This window comes from Crocodylus porosus, unplaced genomic scaffold (genome assembly GCF_001723895.1).
Source record: "Crocodylus porosus isolate Cpor-Errol unplaced genomic scaffold, CroPor_comp1, whole genome shotgun sequence".
Lineage (NCBI taxonomy): Eukaryota > Metazoa > Chordata > Crocodylia > Crocodylidae > Crocodylus > Crocodylus porosus.
The window spans coordinates 175,858,549-175,874,325 of record NW_017728886.1 but is presented as its reverse complement, the minus strand read 5'-3'; positions in this window follow the sequence as shown (position 1 = coordinate 175,874,325).

The window sequence follows — 15,777 nt, the reverse complement described above, 5'->3', positions numbered from 1 at the left end:
GGGCTGCAGAGAGCCCAGGCACCAGTGAGGCACAAAGACAGGACTGCGGAGAACCCAGAGAGGGCAAGGGGGCCAAATAACAGCAAGGCCTAGACTGGACAACATCAATGCCATCTGCAAGGCTGGGGCATGGTAAAGGGGCGGTTGGAGCCACACATATAGCCCATAAGGCTGGGGTATCCCAAGACATCTATTTGAAATGGGACCTACAAGGGGTCTGGGACCCATGGGGTTCAGGGAAGTCCATCAGGACCATGCTCAAGTAGGCTTAAAGGCAGCCCCCCTACTCATTACCATTACATCAGGATGTGGCAGGTGAGAATAGAGGGTGCCCAGCAGGCCATATTGGCATGGTTGAAGGGCCCTAGGGGTAACGTGGCCATCCTTGAGGACACCATCCTGTGACAGAGGAGAGCAGTGGGTGTAATATTTTTTTTACTTTAGCACCATCTTCCATGATGTTCTCATTAGGAAGCTAAGAAGATACAGACTAGATAAAAGTACTGTAAGGTGGACGCAGAACCTATTGGATCATCTTGCTCCATGAATAGTGAGCAATGACTCAGAGGGCATATCTACACAGGCAAATGCTGCTGGACCCTGGGCAGGCATCTGCATGAGTGGGCATTTGGAAATAGATTTGCAGTAGCCAGGGGGAGCTCCAGGTTCCTTCCCAGTGCTAGTTTGGGGGGCTGGCAGGGAGCATAAGGCCAGGAGAGATCTGTCTCCTGGCAGGGCCTGGGAGATTGCTCCCTGCCCCTAAGAGCAGCCTGCTGCTGGGGCCAGCTCCAGTGGCAGAGCCAGGGCTGTGAAAATGTCCCCTTGCCCTGGCAGCAGGGAGCTCCTGGCTCCCCAGTCAGAGGCAGGGGGCTTCAAAAGAGCTTTTTCCAAGCCCCATGCCTCAATCACCCAATCAGGTTGCAGGGCTGGGAAAGAGCTGTGGGGTGAGACCTGCTCCAGACTGGGACGGTTCCCAGCCAGCCCCAGGCTGCACGGGGAATTCCACACGTTTTCCAGAACTGGATGGGAACTGTCCCATTTTTGGACAGGTCCCAGCCAGCTCCAGGCTGCAAATGCAGACTTGCACATGCAGCTGATCAGGAACTGTCCTGGTCCGACATGCAGTCCAGAGCCAGCTGGGAACTGCCCAACATAGTCAACGATTCCAGAGCCAGGGCTGGGATCTCCCTGCTGCTGGAGCAGAGGAACATTTTTCCAGCCTGGGATCTACAACCAGAGCCTGCCCTGCAGCAGGCAGCTCCTGTGGGCAGGGAGCAATCTTCCACCCCCTGCCACCCAGGAGTCTGGGAACAAATATGCTTCTGGTCAGCTGTCCACATGTGCCTTTCTGCACAGTAACTACTTGGCAGTTATTTTGCAGATAGCAGATTATCTGCTGAGTAGAGCAAATTAGTGCACAGTAAGGGTCTGCATATGTAGACAGTGATGCTTATGCACAGTAATTTGCTCTACTGTGCAGTAAAGTGTCTCTTATAGATGTACCCAGTGCCTGCTTGGGGAAGAAGTATCCTTGCTCCAGTACTGTTTAAATCTTCATTGGTGATTGGAAGATGGGATTGAATGCAAATGTAGCACACTTCCAGATAACATTGAGTTGGGAAGAATTGCAGACAACTCTGTAAGGTAAATTTAGGATACAAAATTACCTTGATAAACTTTAGAAATTATTCAAAATTAACTAGATGAAATTAAATAAGAACAAGTTGGGTCAGAACAATTGTATTTGTAAAGACAGGCTGGAGATGGACTGGCTAGGCTGCAGTGCTCTAGGAAAAAAGCATGGAGGTCACAGTGAACAATAAACTCAATATAATCCCACAGTGTGCTCTTGTTATCAAGAAAAAAAAGGGGGTCAACAGCATGGTGTGGGGGCTGCATTAATAGGACAATCTATTCAGGTGTGGTTTTTTTTCCATAATCCATTTGGCATTGGTGAGACCTCACTTGGAGTACTGTGTCCAGCTGTAGACCCTATACTTCAAGAAACATTTGGACAGATTAAAAAGAGTACATCAGAGAGGAATACAAATGATTAAAAACTTGGAAAACATGGTGGACAAGAATTCAGCTGTGGACAAGAAAAAGTTGAAGGTAATTTTGATAATAGACTTCAAAGGCCTGAAGGGTGATCGGATGGAGGATAGAGATAGACTGTTCTCTGTGACTGCAGGGGACAGACAAGGGAGCATCTGTCTTAAATTGCAGCAGGGGAAATTTAGGTTGGATGTTAGGAAATTTTTCTCATTGTGAAACTAGGTAGGTATTGTAATAGATTACCCAGAGAGGTTTCGGAGTCTTCATCCACGGACATCTTTAAGAGCAGATTGGACAGGTGGATAGTTTTGTCAGAGACAACACTGCCTGGAGCAAGAGATTGGATTAGGTGACCTCCTGAGGTCCCTTCCAACCCTACTATTCTATGATTCTATTATTATTTAAATAAATACATGAATTAATAAATAACATTTTCTGGCATGGGCTAGGTAAATCATTCATACCATGCTAAAATGTAAATAGTGATATGTTAAAAGTTAATCCAGCATTTTAATATTTTTGCTTTTATCAAATGTTGTTTATTTCTGCTGCTTGTTTGAGAAGCTGTGAGTACAAACCATGACATGTTTAAAATGATATGGTTGAATAGTGTTAAGACTATCCATGATGCTATTAAGAAGAATATATCATTTTCTTTTCAATTTCCATCTCAAAACTATTCAGTTTATGATCCAGTTTATTAGATTAATATGTCAGTGCTGTAGTATTGCCCTAATATTCATCTGAGCAGCAGGAATCTGTAAAAGAAAACAATGTTGTATCAATCTACATGAGAGTGGGAAACCAGAATAATTTATATTTATGATATTTATTCATGTTTGTTCTCACGTTCAGTTTCAGTTACTGTAGGAACCATTTCCCGATTATCATGTGTTTAAAATTTCAAATGCAATACTGAACTAATGTCATTTTAAGGAATTGATTGATTAAGGCATTGGTTTATAAAATCATCAGTATAACAGGAAATTACAGTAATACCATTTTGATGCAACAAATAAACGTACTATTTTTTTTTAATGCTTAGCTTCTTTTTTAATTCTAAAGTAAAAAGAGTTCGACTTATGTATCATTAATACACACTCAAGCATGCAACATAAGCACATGCGCACCACACAAGTGGGTGCCCAACAAGTGACAGGCAAGTGTGTGCGCAGACGCATACAAGCACACGTGCAGCACCTGCAAGTGACACGCAAGCCTGCGCAGACACACAACTTGGCATGCACATATGCACAAGCACACGTGACACACAAAAAGAGTGTGTGCTACACAGGCACACGCACACACAAGTGCACATGCACAGAAGCAAGCGTGTGACAAGCACACATGCACACACATGCACACACATGCACACACGAGCACATGCATAAAAGCATGAGTGCATGCCAGACAAATGCAAGAGACATGCAAGCGTGTGTGCAGACACAAATGTGCATGACACTCAAGAGTGCACATATGCACAGGCACACATGCAAGCACACAACACGCCAAGCGACAGGCAAGTGTGCACACAGACACACAAGTGGGCATGCAGACATATACACACAAGCACACGTGACATGCAAAGAATCACGTGTGACACAGGAGCATGCACACATGTGCACACGCACACAGGTAAGCGTGTAACAAGCACATGTGAAAACAAGCATGCATGTGCACACACTACTGCATATGTGCCACACACAAAAGCGCACTCATAAAAGCACGTGTGCCTGCCACACAAGTACACACACTGACACAAGCATGTGTGACACTCGAGTGCACATATGCACACACATGCGCGTGTGCATGCAAGTGCGCACAACAAACGCATGCATGACACACAACCACATGCAGACACACAAGTCGGTGTGCAGACACACACAAGTGGGTGTGCAGACACACACACAAGTGCACATGTGGCACAGAAATGCATGCACAACACAGAAGTGTGTGCATGATAAGCACGTGACAAGGAAGCGCATGCAACAAAGAAGCACGCGCGTGCTTACATGCACATACAAGCATGCATGACAACCATGTGCGATACAAGTGTGCAATACAAATAAGCGAACATGACAAGCGCGTGCATGCTTACACATGCACACATAAGCACATGTGACACACAAGTGGATGCAATAGAAAGAAGCACGCGTGCAACACAAAGTAGTGTGTGACAGAAGTGCACATCCCACACAAGCATGTGTAGCACACAAGCGCGCAACACAGAAGCATGCGACACAAAGAAATGTACACGCAAGCGCATGACAGAAGCACATAAGCACAACACACAAGCGCGTGTGCACCACACACAAGCACATATGTATACACAGCACACAAGTGCATGCAATACAAAGAAACGTGCACATGCATACATGAGTGTATGCGACACACGAGCGTGCACAATAGAAAGAATCATGTGTGCAACACAAAGAAGTGCATGACACTAGTGCATGCAACACAAGTGCGCACATGTACCATACGCAAGCACGCAATACAAAGAAGCGTGCAATACAATGAAGCAAACATGTTCCTGTTATGTTTGTATATAATATAATATCATTTAAAACAGTAAAAATCAATACAAACATAATAGAACACTATTTACAATATAAAAGGGGCTTGTTGCTATAAGGGAGTATAAAAACCTAGCTTAGCTTACCTAGTACTTCTTGTAATCACTTATTAGGGATAGAGAGGGCAGAGAGAAAGTCAGAAATGGTTGGGGAAGGGGAGGGAATGTATTTTTAAATAATAATTTAAAAAAAAGAAAAACTGGGGGTTTTGTTACACTTCCATCACTACCCTGGGGTTGCAGAGCCGGTGCTTGGAAATAAGGGTCTCCCAACCCCCCGTTGCCCAATCACGTTGGCAGAACGAAGTTGGGAGATAAGGATCTCCTAACCCCTGCTCCTGAATGTGATCTTGGAGCATGTGGCTTGGAGCTGTCTGCTGTCAGGGCAGTGGTACACAATCCCTGTCCAGGCTTCTATGGCAGAGCCTGCCATGGCAGCAGCCAGCTCCTGGGGGCAGGGAGCTATCACCCACCCCCTGGTGGATGGCTGACTGGGAGGCACTATGGCACCATTACCAGTTCTGAGTAAATTTGCTACTTGGATTTGCAAATTTGCTACTTTGCATTTTCAAATTTACTCAGGTTTAGGGAGGTTTACTGTGAAGTAAGCATGCACATGTGTAGATGCACATGCTTACTTCATAGTAAACTATGCTAATGTGAAGTTAAGTGTCTCATGTAGATGTGTCCAGTGAATAGCAGAATTAGACCTAAAAGTGTGAGTGCATGAAAGTGTTTTGGTTTGGAATTTCCAACAGAGCAAATGCTGCTCATTTGATCTAGAAAATACTAAGGACATAATATTTTATGATATCTTTCTCATTTTAGCAAAAGTATGAAACCAGGAACAAGAGATGAGATTCTCCTCTTGAAGTAATGAGCAGGTAGTTGTTCATGGTGGTTATTCCAAGTCTTTGATCACTTACAGTATGAGGTGGGAGTAACTTGAAAGCTAGTGTCAAGAGGCAGTGCAATGCATATACAAGAGCAGCTAGACCTGTGCCACTATAATTATTCACCAGGTATGTCTAAATGCCAAGTAGCTATTATCTAGAATACTCAAATATACATTGGGAGTGTATATAAATTTATACAATTTAATATAATATAATATAAAATGTATACAATTCAATCTTGAAGCAGGGATAAGCCCTCTCAGAATTTGACATTACGATCTGTTGTGTCATGGGAATTGGAGAAGCAGTTTCTATTAGGGGAAATAAGTTATTCATCAAGGGCAGATTTAAATAGTGTTTTGGTATTTAGCTTTCTGAAATGGGGTATATAATAGGATGGTAGCAGGCCCACACCCCAAGGGCAACTGTGACACCCCTGATGGGCATGTGACTCCTGCCTCCCCATTCTAGCTCCTCAGGGGCCCTCCTTTTTCCTTACCTTCCATGCCTTGTTGTTATTATTGTAATATTAAGGGAGGGGCCCCAAGGGCCCCAAGTGACCACTAGTTTACTTTGGCTGGTACCCCTTGTACCTGACTGGCCCCAATATTGCCCCTCAGGCACTAAGTTATGGCTCTCTGACCTTATTGGTGCCTCAAGGCACTAGTTGCCTTAGGGGCTGCATTCATGGTCTCCTTCATCCCCTGTAGCCATGCCCATGCCTCACAGTTGTTATTCCATGTCTACTGGGGAGGGCTGCTTGGCCTCAGTGCAGCTTTCAGTCTTCAGGCCTTGCAGCTGTCCGGGCCTCAGCCTTCTTGACCTTGTCCCTCTTATTCTGGCTGCAACCCTCAGGGCAGGTCCACTGCCCCTGACCTTGACTCCTGGGCCCCAGCCCTGTCTTGCACCTGTGCAGTCAGGGCCCCTGGCCCTGGTTTTGTGTGCTCTGGTCTGAACCTCAGCCCTAATGGTCCCTCACCCTGGTCAAGGCTGCTCTCACTATCTTTACCCTCAGCTCTTTGGGTTTCTAATTCCAGGCCAAGCTGCTCACTGCCTCAGCCTGGGTCCTGATCTCAAGCTGGACTGCCTGTTGCAGAGTGACCCACCAGGGACCCCTCTATGGCCTCCATGCCTCCCCCTTAGCCACGACTCACTCCTCCAGTTTCAAGCTCAAGACCAGAGAATTAAGCAAGCCACTTCTCAAGCTAAGTCTTCCCCAATGAGGGTTAATATTGGCTGCAAGCCATACCTTCCTTGGAGTCCTTTCATCCCAACTCCTTTAGGTGGATTGGGTGCCACTGCTTACTTATTTGTCTACAATGACCCTTCTTTCCCAGGAACTCCTCTTTCTGCAGCATTCAGGGTCAGACTGCATGCTTGTCCTCAGGCCCTGGGGTTTGTTCCCTGAAGCACTGCCCCTTCTTGTCTTGTGCCTCCCCAGCTACACACAAGTGCTTCCATTTTGGGCTGATGGCCAGCCTGCCCTTCTCTGCTGCAGCCATGAGGTGGTTGCTGCAGCAGCCAGCTGCTCTACCTTCTTAAAGTGACAGGGTCCTTGGACCCTGTTACTGGGATATAAATATGACTATGGCCAGGCACTTGGGGTGTCTGCCACTTTAAGAGGTCAGGCAGCCTGCAAAGTTGCTAGCAGGTGCAGGCCAGGGCTAACTGGGAGTCAGCTGACCTGGAGAGTTGGTGGGTGAGACTAAGCCTGAGAGACAGAGTCACCTGACTCAGAAGGAAGGCTGGGCACTGAGAAAAGCCAGCAGAAACATCTTGGATGTCCAAGAGGATACCACCTCAGCAGGATGGCTGCAGCTCCATAAGGTCAACATGGAAGATAACACCTAAAGCAGTCTGGAGGTTTGAGGAGGAACTAAGGGAAGGAGGAGGTTCCTAGAAGGAGCTTCTCTGGGGGAGGTCCAGAGCCAACATTGAGAGGCTGAGACTGTGGGTCCAGAAAGAGTCCAAGAACCCCAGAGAAGATTAAGTGGAAAAAGAACATCAATGAGGATGTCATCTGCGAAGCATGGGGCATAGTTTAGGGAGAAATGGAGCCATGTAATTAGCCCCTAAGGCAGGGAGCACTAGCACCTGGTGGTCTTTTGAGAGCAATCTGGGAAGCCCTGGGACAGCCTCCATCATAAAAGTAATAAATATTGAAGTATGTTGAATGTTTGGAGGAGTGATTACCCACAAAGGAAGGGCTACAGGGACTAAGGCTTCATGGCCACCCGTGGAGAGGCACCTTGCCACAATGACATCTTAATGCTGAGTGTCAAATATAGTTAAGAGATGGCAAAGTGTGTCAGAATAGTAGAGTCCTGTAAGGAATCTGGAATTTCATTAGGTAAACTAACCTAGTAATGAAGCTGCTCTTCTAAACCACTATTTGATTTTTATTATTTTTGGAGGAAATGGAGTTACTGCAGGAAAAGAAATGTCTGTTCATAGTGATGCCAAAAGCAGATATTGCTGAGGTTTCCTAGATTAAGTAGAATCTCATTTACCCAAGACTGCAAAGGTTACATCCATGTAATTCCTTTGAATAGGAACCCAATGGATTATTCCTTTCAATCTTTGTATCTGAATAAATACAAAGATATGGAAGTCCTGTTGGGGATGGTAACTCAGTAGTTTGTAGGCGTTAAATCTTTTTAACTCTTCCTTCAGAATCACATGAATGGATCATAGTGATCAGTGGCTACATGTGTTAACATTTTGCATTTGGTCCTGCCGCCTGGTAGGTTGTGGGTTCCCCCAGGAGTTGAGTCATTTCTGGTGTGCGGTATGGAAATTTTGAGTCTGTACCAATGTAGTGGCAAACTATAGGGGACAGATTATGAGAAATTAAATTCTCATCTGACAGGGAAGAGGCACTTTCCCTGTAGTTTCACAGATGGGTGACACAAACATGAAACCAGGGAATAACCTACAAGAGATGATGTGCTGATCTAAAGGCACTGGGCCTACAGGTAAGTAGGAAGTTTCCTTGAAGTGTCCAGCTGGACCTCATGCTCTGAGATCAGATCTTTTATACTTTTTAGCAGCCAGTAAGGCAGCCCATGAAATTTGTTACTGTACACCTGTCTGACAATGTTTCATGTTTTGTAAGGCAGCGGTAGACAAACCTTCCAGCTTCAGGCCAGAATGACCCTCCTCAGGTCAGAGGTAAGCAGGCAGGATGTTGCTAGGACCTGGGTGCTAGGATTGGGTTGACACTTCTTTCTGTTCCCACAGCAGTATGGGGAGAGAGGCCACAGCCAAAGACCAGCACTGCCAAATGCCACCAAAGCCTCACCCTGCTTGCATTGTGTCATTTTCAGCCTGAAGCCTAAAAAGCTTGCCTGCCCCTGTTGTAAGGGGTTTAATCAGGGCTCAGAGGAGCAAAGGGCCTTCTTATGGAGTGACTTTAAGCTGTTAAAATCATGGAGTTATCAGTAAGACTGAAGACATCCACAGATTGGCAAAGGCAGAAAATACGTGACTCAATGGGAAAATAGAGAATTAATAATTACTCACTTAAAAAATCCTATTTGGTACTTGACTTATTCAGGGAGTATGGGATACATTTCTCTGAGCCAGAAGAAGATATACATTTGAGTGATATTAGAGAAGAATGGTTAAGTATTTAGAAACCTGAGCTGAGGCAGCCAAGCTAATTGTTTGTTTTCTTGTGTCAAATGTTCAGTGTCATTTTTATCCCTGATAAACTAGATTTGGAAGCCTACTTGGGGGTGGGGGTAAATATCCCCCAAAGAAGACATGGAATGGAGGATAGGACTCTGTGACAGGGGGCACCTGTCAGGGCTGGGTCTCATGTTGGCCTGTCCACCTGTCACTACAAGGAAAGCCGCCTTGTCTCTCCTGCCATGACTTTGCTCTTCCTACAAACAGATAGTAAATATGGGAGACTACCCATTACATGTCCCGATGACAGGAGGCACTATCTGGGGGTTCTGAACCTCCCCTACACCTCACTCCATGTGTCACAGATGGCATCCAAATTAACATTACTCCTGATCTGCAACCGGAGTAAACTGAGCTCAAAGTTGCACTCCACACAAGCACATTCATACTACCTCCCCTCTCACAGGAGGCCTCTTTTATTCTGCCCCTCTCTCACCAGGGCCTCTGGCATACTGCCTGTTACCAGGCCAAACTCCACTGCCTGGAGCGGAGTGGACTCCTCCAAGGCTTCTCCTTGAACAGCCCCTCCTGGGCCATTAGGCTTCGCTTCTCAATACTGGCCTCGCCACACAGGACCTTTGGTTTCTGTGAGTTCCCCTACTCTACATGACCTGGCCTTATGCCAAACCCTGGGTTACTTCTACTCCAAGTCTCTCACGGGGCTGGCCCTTGTGCTGTCCTTCAAGCTTACACCCATTTGGCCCTACTCAGTACACCCCTTGAACTGTTCTTCAGGCCTACTCTGACTTCAGGCCTACTCAGCCCCCTCACATGCACAGTCCTTCAGGCCTACTCGCACTTCAACCCTACTCTATGCAGGCCCTCCCAATGTTCTCCACACTACCCCTTCTTGAGTCTCTGGAACCTCTCATCCCTCTTGGACTCAGGCGCCTACATGAGAGCATACCTGGCCACACTACTCCCCCAACTGCCTCCAAAACCCTCCCAAACACGCGCCTTTCACCATGGAGGTAACTGGCCTGGTATTTCTTGGGGACTCCCATGCCACCAGGAGCCCCACTAGGCCACCCTTCCCCAGCTGGGTGCAATGGAAGAATGAGGGTTGATAGCAACTTTTCAACAGGTGGAAAAGTTAAAGGAAGAAACCATTATCTGGATTATACATGTTATTGCTGGATGACTCCCAAATAAGTTCAGTTAATCAAATTGCAGTCTAATTAAACTATATCCTTGATTATTCTCCTTCATATTTGGGATGTGTCTTTGTCAGATCTGAAGCTGAACATTTTCCTATATTATAAACATACTAATAGTATGAATACAGATGTAGATTTAATTTCACAATAAAAGAATAGTTATGAATGTTTTCTTTGGTAATGGGGACAAATCTCTTTTTCTTTACTGGGTTTTGAGTGAACCTACTCAAAAACTGTATCTCAAAAGTTTGCTTTGATGATGGCTGTTCTTCTGTTTCAGAGCTTTTCATCTCCATGACATGTTAAAACATCTAGTCAGAAATGGCATCATACAACAACTACAGAAGGCATGGCATAACATAAGTCAGCTCCAAATGTGTGTGGTCCTGTGGAGCTGAAAGGTATTACAGGGAGAGCGTACAAAAGTGCTCCAGGTTAAGGGAATTGGAAGCCAAATCAAAGTGCAGAAGTCACACTAAAAAGAATTGAAAGTATCTGAATGCTAAAGAACAAGCAAAGTATTTCTATGCCATCCTAGTGTTGCACAAAGGCGGTTCGTTTCCCTGGAGGCAACGCAGAGATCACAGACACACAGACATCAGTCGGCACAAAAGGATGTATTTGTTTGCAAACAAAGGTCAGAGAGTGGAGCTTTGAAGCTCAAATCACCTCTGGTCCCAATTGTGTTTGCAAGTGGTTTTTTATGCTCCTCTCTCCTGGGCGCGTGTGCAGACACAGGAGTTCCTGCAGCCTACTTCCGTTTCATACAAACATACATGTAGTTACATCATTACATACATCGCATGTATATTATAATTAGCTATTTGAGTATGCGGGGTGGAGAGGTAAATATGCAACAGCTCATTAAGCATGCTCAATGCTACAAGAGTTCAAAAGTTTATACCCCAAGGCCATGCAGTTAAATTCCAGTTTCTGTACTCAGCATGAGAAAGTCTAAGGAGGATGGGAGAGAGGAGCCTTGGACGGTATTTCTTTCTTATCAGGAGCAAGATGCAAGCTGTGCATTTCTAACACTAGAAAGTGAGAAGGAAGGTAAAGTTGTCCTTTTTAGTGAGACCCTTTTGCATAGTCTTTGTTTGTGAGCACGACCTAGTAGTCTTTACTTGGGCCAACTTCCACTGCTTTCTCTAGGAGTCTTGTTCATGAAATTAATGAAAGATCATAGCCCATGGGATTTATTATTGCATGTGCTAGGAATATTACTAAAAATCTATATTATTCACATTTGAAAATTAAGGTACTTTAATTGCATTTACTCTGCATTCATGGCCATTTACTGTTACTACTCTAGCAAATTAACCTTGTTATTTGAAATATTTTAACATAAAAATAATGGATTTTGAATTGGAAGCTATCTAAGAGTGGTATCATGTTTTATATTAGAATGAGGTTAAATTGAGGCCTACGTTTAGCTATAAGAATTCTAAAATATGAGACAATATTGTGAGAGAGCTTGCCTTGGTATAGGGAAGTCATGGGAGCTAGTCTTCTCACAATATTTGCATTCTTACAAGACAAATTTTCTGAGAATATCCTTCTCATAAGATGTGACACTATACCAAAAAAATAACAAAGGCCCCTCATGGCAGTGGTCAGCCTGGAAAATGACCCTTACAAGTAGCTTTAGGTTTAGGAATTACATTGATTTATTTTTAAATGTATGTGGGTTCAGCTGTAAGTCTCTATTTCTGGTTTACTTTTTGTTTTGATGTGCTCTAGCTCTGTCTTAAAAAAAGACAAATATTGCAGCACTGATATTCTTACTCCATATAGTTATTGAGACATATTTCTATGGTTGACAGATAAAATATATAATTTTTAGAAGAAAGTGTAGTGATGCTTATCTTTTCTATTCTTAGGAATTGTAACACAACCTCAAAAATGAAATATTCTGACAGTTGCCCCACAAAAATAAATGAAGACAAAGTAACCCATTGAAACAACTCAAATGTCCATTGAAATTAAAGTGAGTGATCTAGTATTTCCTAAGTGAGATAACAAAAATCAGAAATCTGAATAATATTAAGTCCCACAGGTAAACTAAGAGAACTGAGAAGTACAGTAATGCTTAAAAGTTCCTGCTTACATTTTTCTTCAGACAGGCCATTTAGAAGCATGTTTAATTTATTTATGGAAAAAAAAAAATCTAGTGAGAGCCTACAAAGTATTCTACTCTATCTATGCTAGAAGGCATGCAACAGTATTTTACACTTACTTTGTCAAAAACAATGTATCCTATTAAGTTGTAATATTGAGGATCACTTGTGTACAGTGGAGTAGTAGTTTTTCAATGTAATGGGAACTTAAACGTTATAATCTAAATCAGGGGTGTAAAACACACAGCCTACTCCTGGAGGTTCCAGATGTTTGGGGGCATGGTGAACTGGAGTGTGGCTCATCCCAAAATGTGGGCTAGGATCTCCACTGGGGAGATCAGAGGGGGATCAGTATTGTCAGTGGGGGGATAAGCAACTGCTGCACTAACCTGTGTGGCTCCCTGACACCATCTGCTCCTCGGTCTAGATCTAGCCATGAGAAGCAATAAAGCAATGCGTTTAATAAATAATAATTAAAAATTAAAGTGATGATAAAAAGCATTATGTTGGCTGGAAGCTCATCTATCTTGTGGGTAAATAACCATATTTCCCAATGTCCAAAAAATAGTATCTTCTAAATGAAAAACTTCTGCAGTCAAACACATGTGACAAAGCAAAAATGACAATTAGCCTGTGTATACACATTCAAATAACCTGGGAGAATTATCCCCAGTTTGTTCTAGTAAAGAAATTGACCTACAGCCACGTGTATGGACAACCTAATATTGAGGCCCCGAAAAGTGGAGAGCTTGCAGTGCTGACACTGTGCAGCAAGGTGGGGTTCCTCTGTGCATACATGTCAGCATACTCTGCAGGCTCCTTTAGTCTGCTTAGCAATAGATGGCAGCAATGCATAGGGCAGCCTTAATTGACTGACCAAGACTACCCATGGTCAGATAGTGTTTCCCTGAAGCACGATGTGGGGATTATGAAGGGGATGTGTTCTGCTCTGTGCTGGAGCAGCAGAGTTCAACAAGTATCTCATTGTGTCCCTGGGGACCAGTGGAGGCATGCTGGAGGGCTGTGTTCTTTTCTGAGAGAAGCCACGACTTGTACAGATATTAACTCTCCCAGGAATGATTTAACCCTGGTTATTCTCAGATTATTTTTCTCATAGATGCCACATCCAGATGAGTGCGACCGTGTGATATGTTGCACTGCAAACACATACCACACATTCAGTTGCTGGGGGTGGGGCTTGGCCCCTGGATATCCACAGGTGGTCCCCAGGGACAACTAGTGATGGCACAAGGAGTACTGTAGCTAGTTGTCCCCTGGGAACCAAACATCCACGCACATCTGGATGCGGCCAGAGAAAAAGACCATTTGTACACTAATAGTTGCTGCTCTCCTAGGAGAAACTGATCTCTGTGAGGCCACAATATATATATATTGCTTGCAAATAATAGTAGTGTAAGAAGAGATGCTAATTAATAAGCTACTAAAATTCTGAAGTACTATAACACTGTCTTTTCTTTTATTCTCTGAGCATTTAACCAATGCCTATATGGTCTCTAGAGTAAGCACAAAAGAGTTGCTTACAGCTGTGTCCTGGTGTGTGCCTTTTTCAAAGTATTCATGAATACAAAATGCATAATTTGTAAAATGAGAATCTCAAAAAATTAAATACACCCAGTTGACAAGTTTAAGCTTTTTTGTGATTACATTTCAGTGAAAAATATGTTCTGCAACAACTACTTTGGAAGCAGATGCTAGGTTGAATGGGCATTGCCTTCAGTGGGATTAAGCACATTGTCAGCTGCTTTGCTGAATCCAGCTATAGATAACCTTTTTATTCATAGTAGTAATTAAAGATGTTAGAGAAACAGGTTACATTTTAGTGCCACATGTACGCAGATACTTTTTATTAATTTCTTTAGCTCTCCTTGTTCATATGACTCAAAGGACTAATTAACACATGAGAAATAATCTGGACTCACACAAATAACTTGGTATAATGGGGCACCAGGGTTGTTCCCTGGCCCTTGTGCTACAGTTTGCCCAGGCACCCCCACTGACCCAGGAATCCACAGGACTTACTCAGAATATGTCTAACCAGGAGCCAGGCTCATGCAGTATTGAGAGACACTGCCCCCCCCTGGCACCTGATTCCCTTCTTTTATACCACTCTGGCAGGCCTAGCATTGGCTGCAAGCATAGAGAGGTGGGACCAACCCAGCCCAGCAACTCTCTTTAATCCCTTCCAAGCCAAGGGCTAGTCAGTCCATGCCATCAGATTTCAGTTGTCTGTGCTGAATTAACTGTTGCTTCCTTTTATTATTCTATATATTTTTTTGTTTCTGTGTGCGCCTAGCATGAGAGCTCCATAGTCGCATATTTTTACTTGATAGCAAATTAAAAGATGCATGCAAGAATCATATTTTAATGATCAAAAACTTATTTGCATAAGAAACAACTTCTTTGCATAGTCCTTATAAGAATGAACCCCAAGTGGTGCTTTGGTACACTTGGTATGCCTATCAAAGGCGGCAAACTCTGGTTCAAGAGCACACGCAAATTTGTGCATACACATGCAATCTCAAAAGATCTTGGTCCCCTTTAGGACTGGGAATTTTTTTTTAAATTAAAAAAGTCCAATTAGAGGAGGAAACTTTTTCATGCACGCCACTAATTTCAGTTTCAAAATTATCTAAATTCCACAAAATGTACTGACCCTTTACTTGTAGTATGAAAGTTATTTTCATGAAGAATAAAATTTGGGAGTCTGAGGCTATAAAAAGTGTTTCATGAAATCAATTAACTCACAATATTTAAATATGAATTGTATTCCTTGTTTGGAATATATTTTCTTACATTAATGTTATTCTGGCAGGTAAGAGGCATATATACCTCAACAGTGGCTCTCTCAGTTCTAGGCTTCTGATGTTTTATCCTTTCCCATACTTGTAAAAGAAATGTCACTTGTAGAATGCCACTTGTTAGCTGTGTAAATCAATCTGACTATGCTAGAGCTGAGTGAATAATTCTTAGTGTCTAGTATATTCATTCACATAAATAATTCCATCTTTTACTTTTCAGAGATTTTCAGCAAGCAGATTATGATTTTCTGTAGTTAATTTGTAATTGATTTTTAAGTCAAATTAAATTGATTCTCTTTATTATGTGAGGATAAGCATCAGCTCCTCAGTAGGCTGATTGCAACTTGTATTTCCAAGTTCAAAACTTGAACTTAGGAGGTTAAAATGAATGTCTTTGAATGCTCTCTAATATTTGCTGTTTCTGCAAGAATGGCCATGGATAGTAAACACAAAAGGACTCTGAACTCA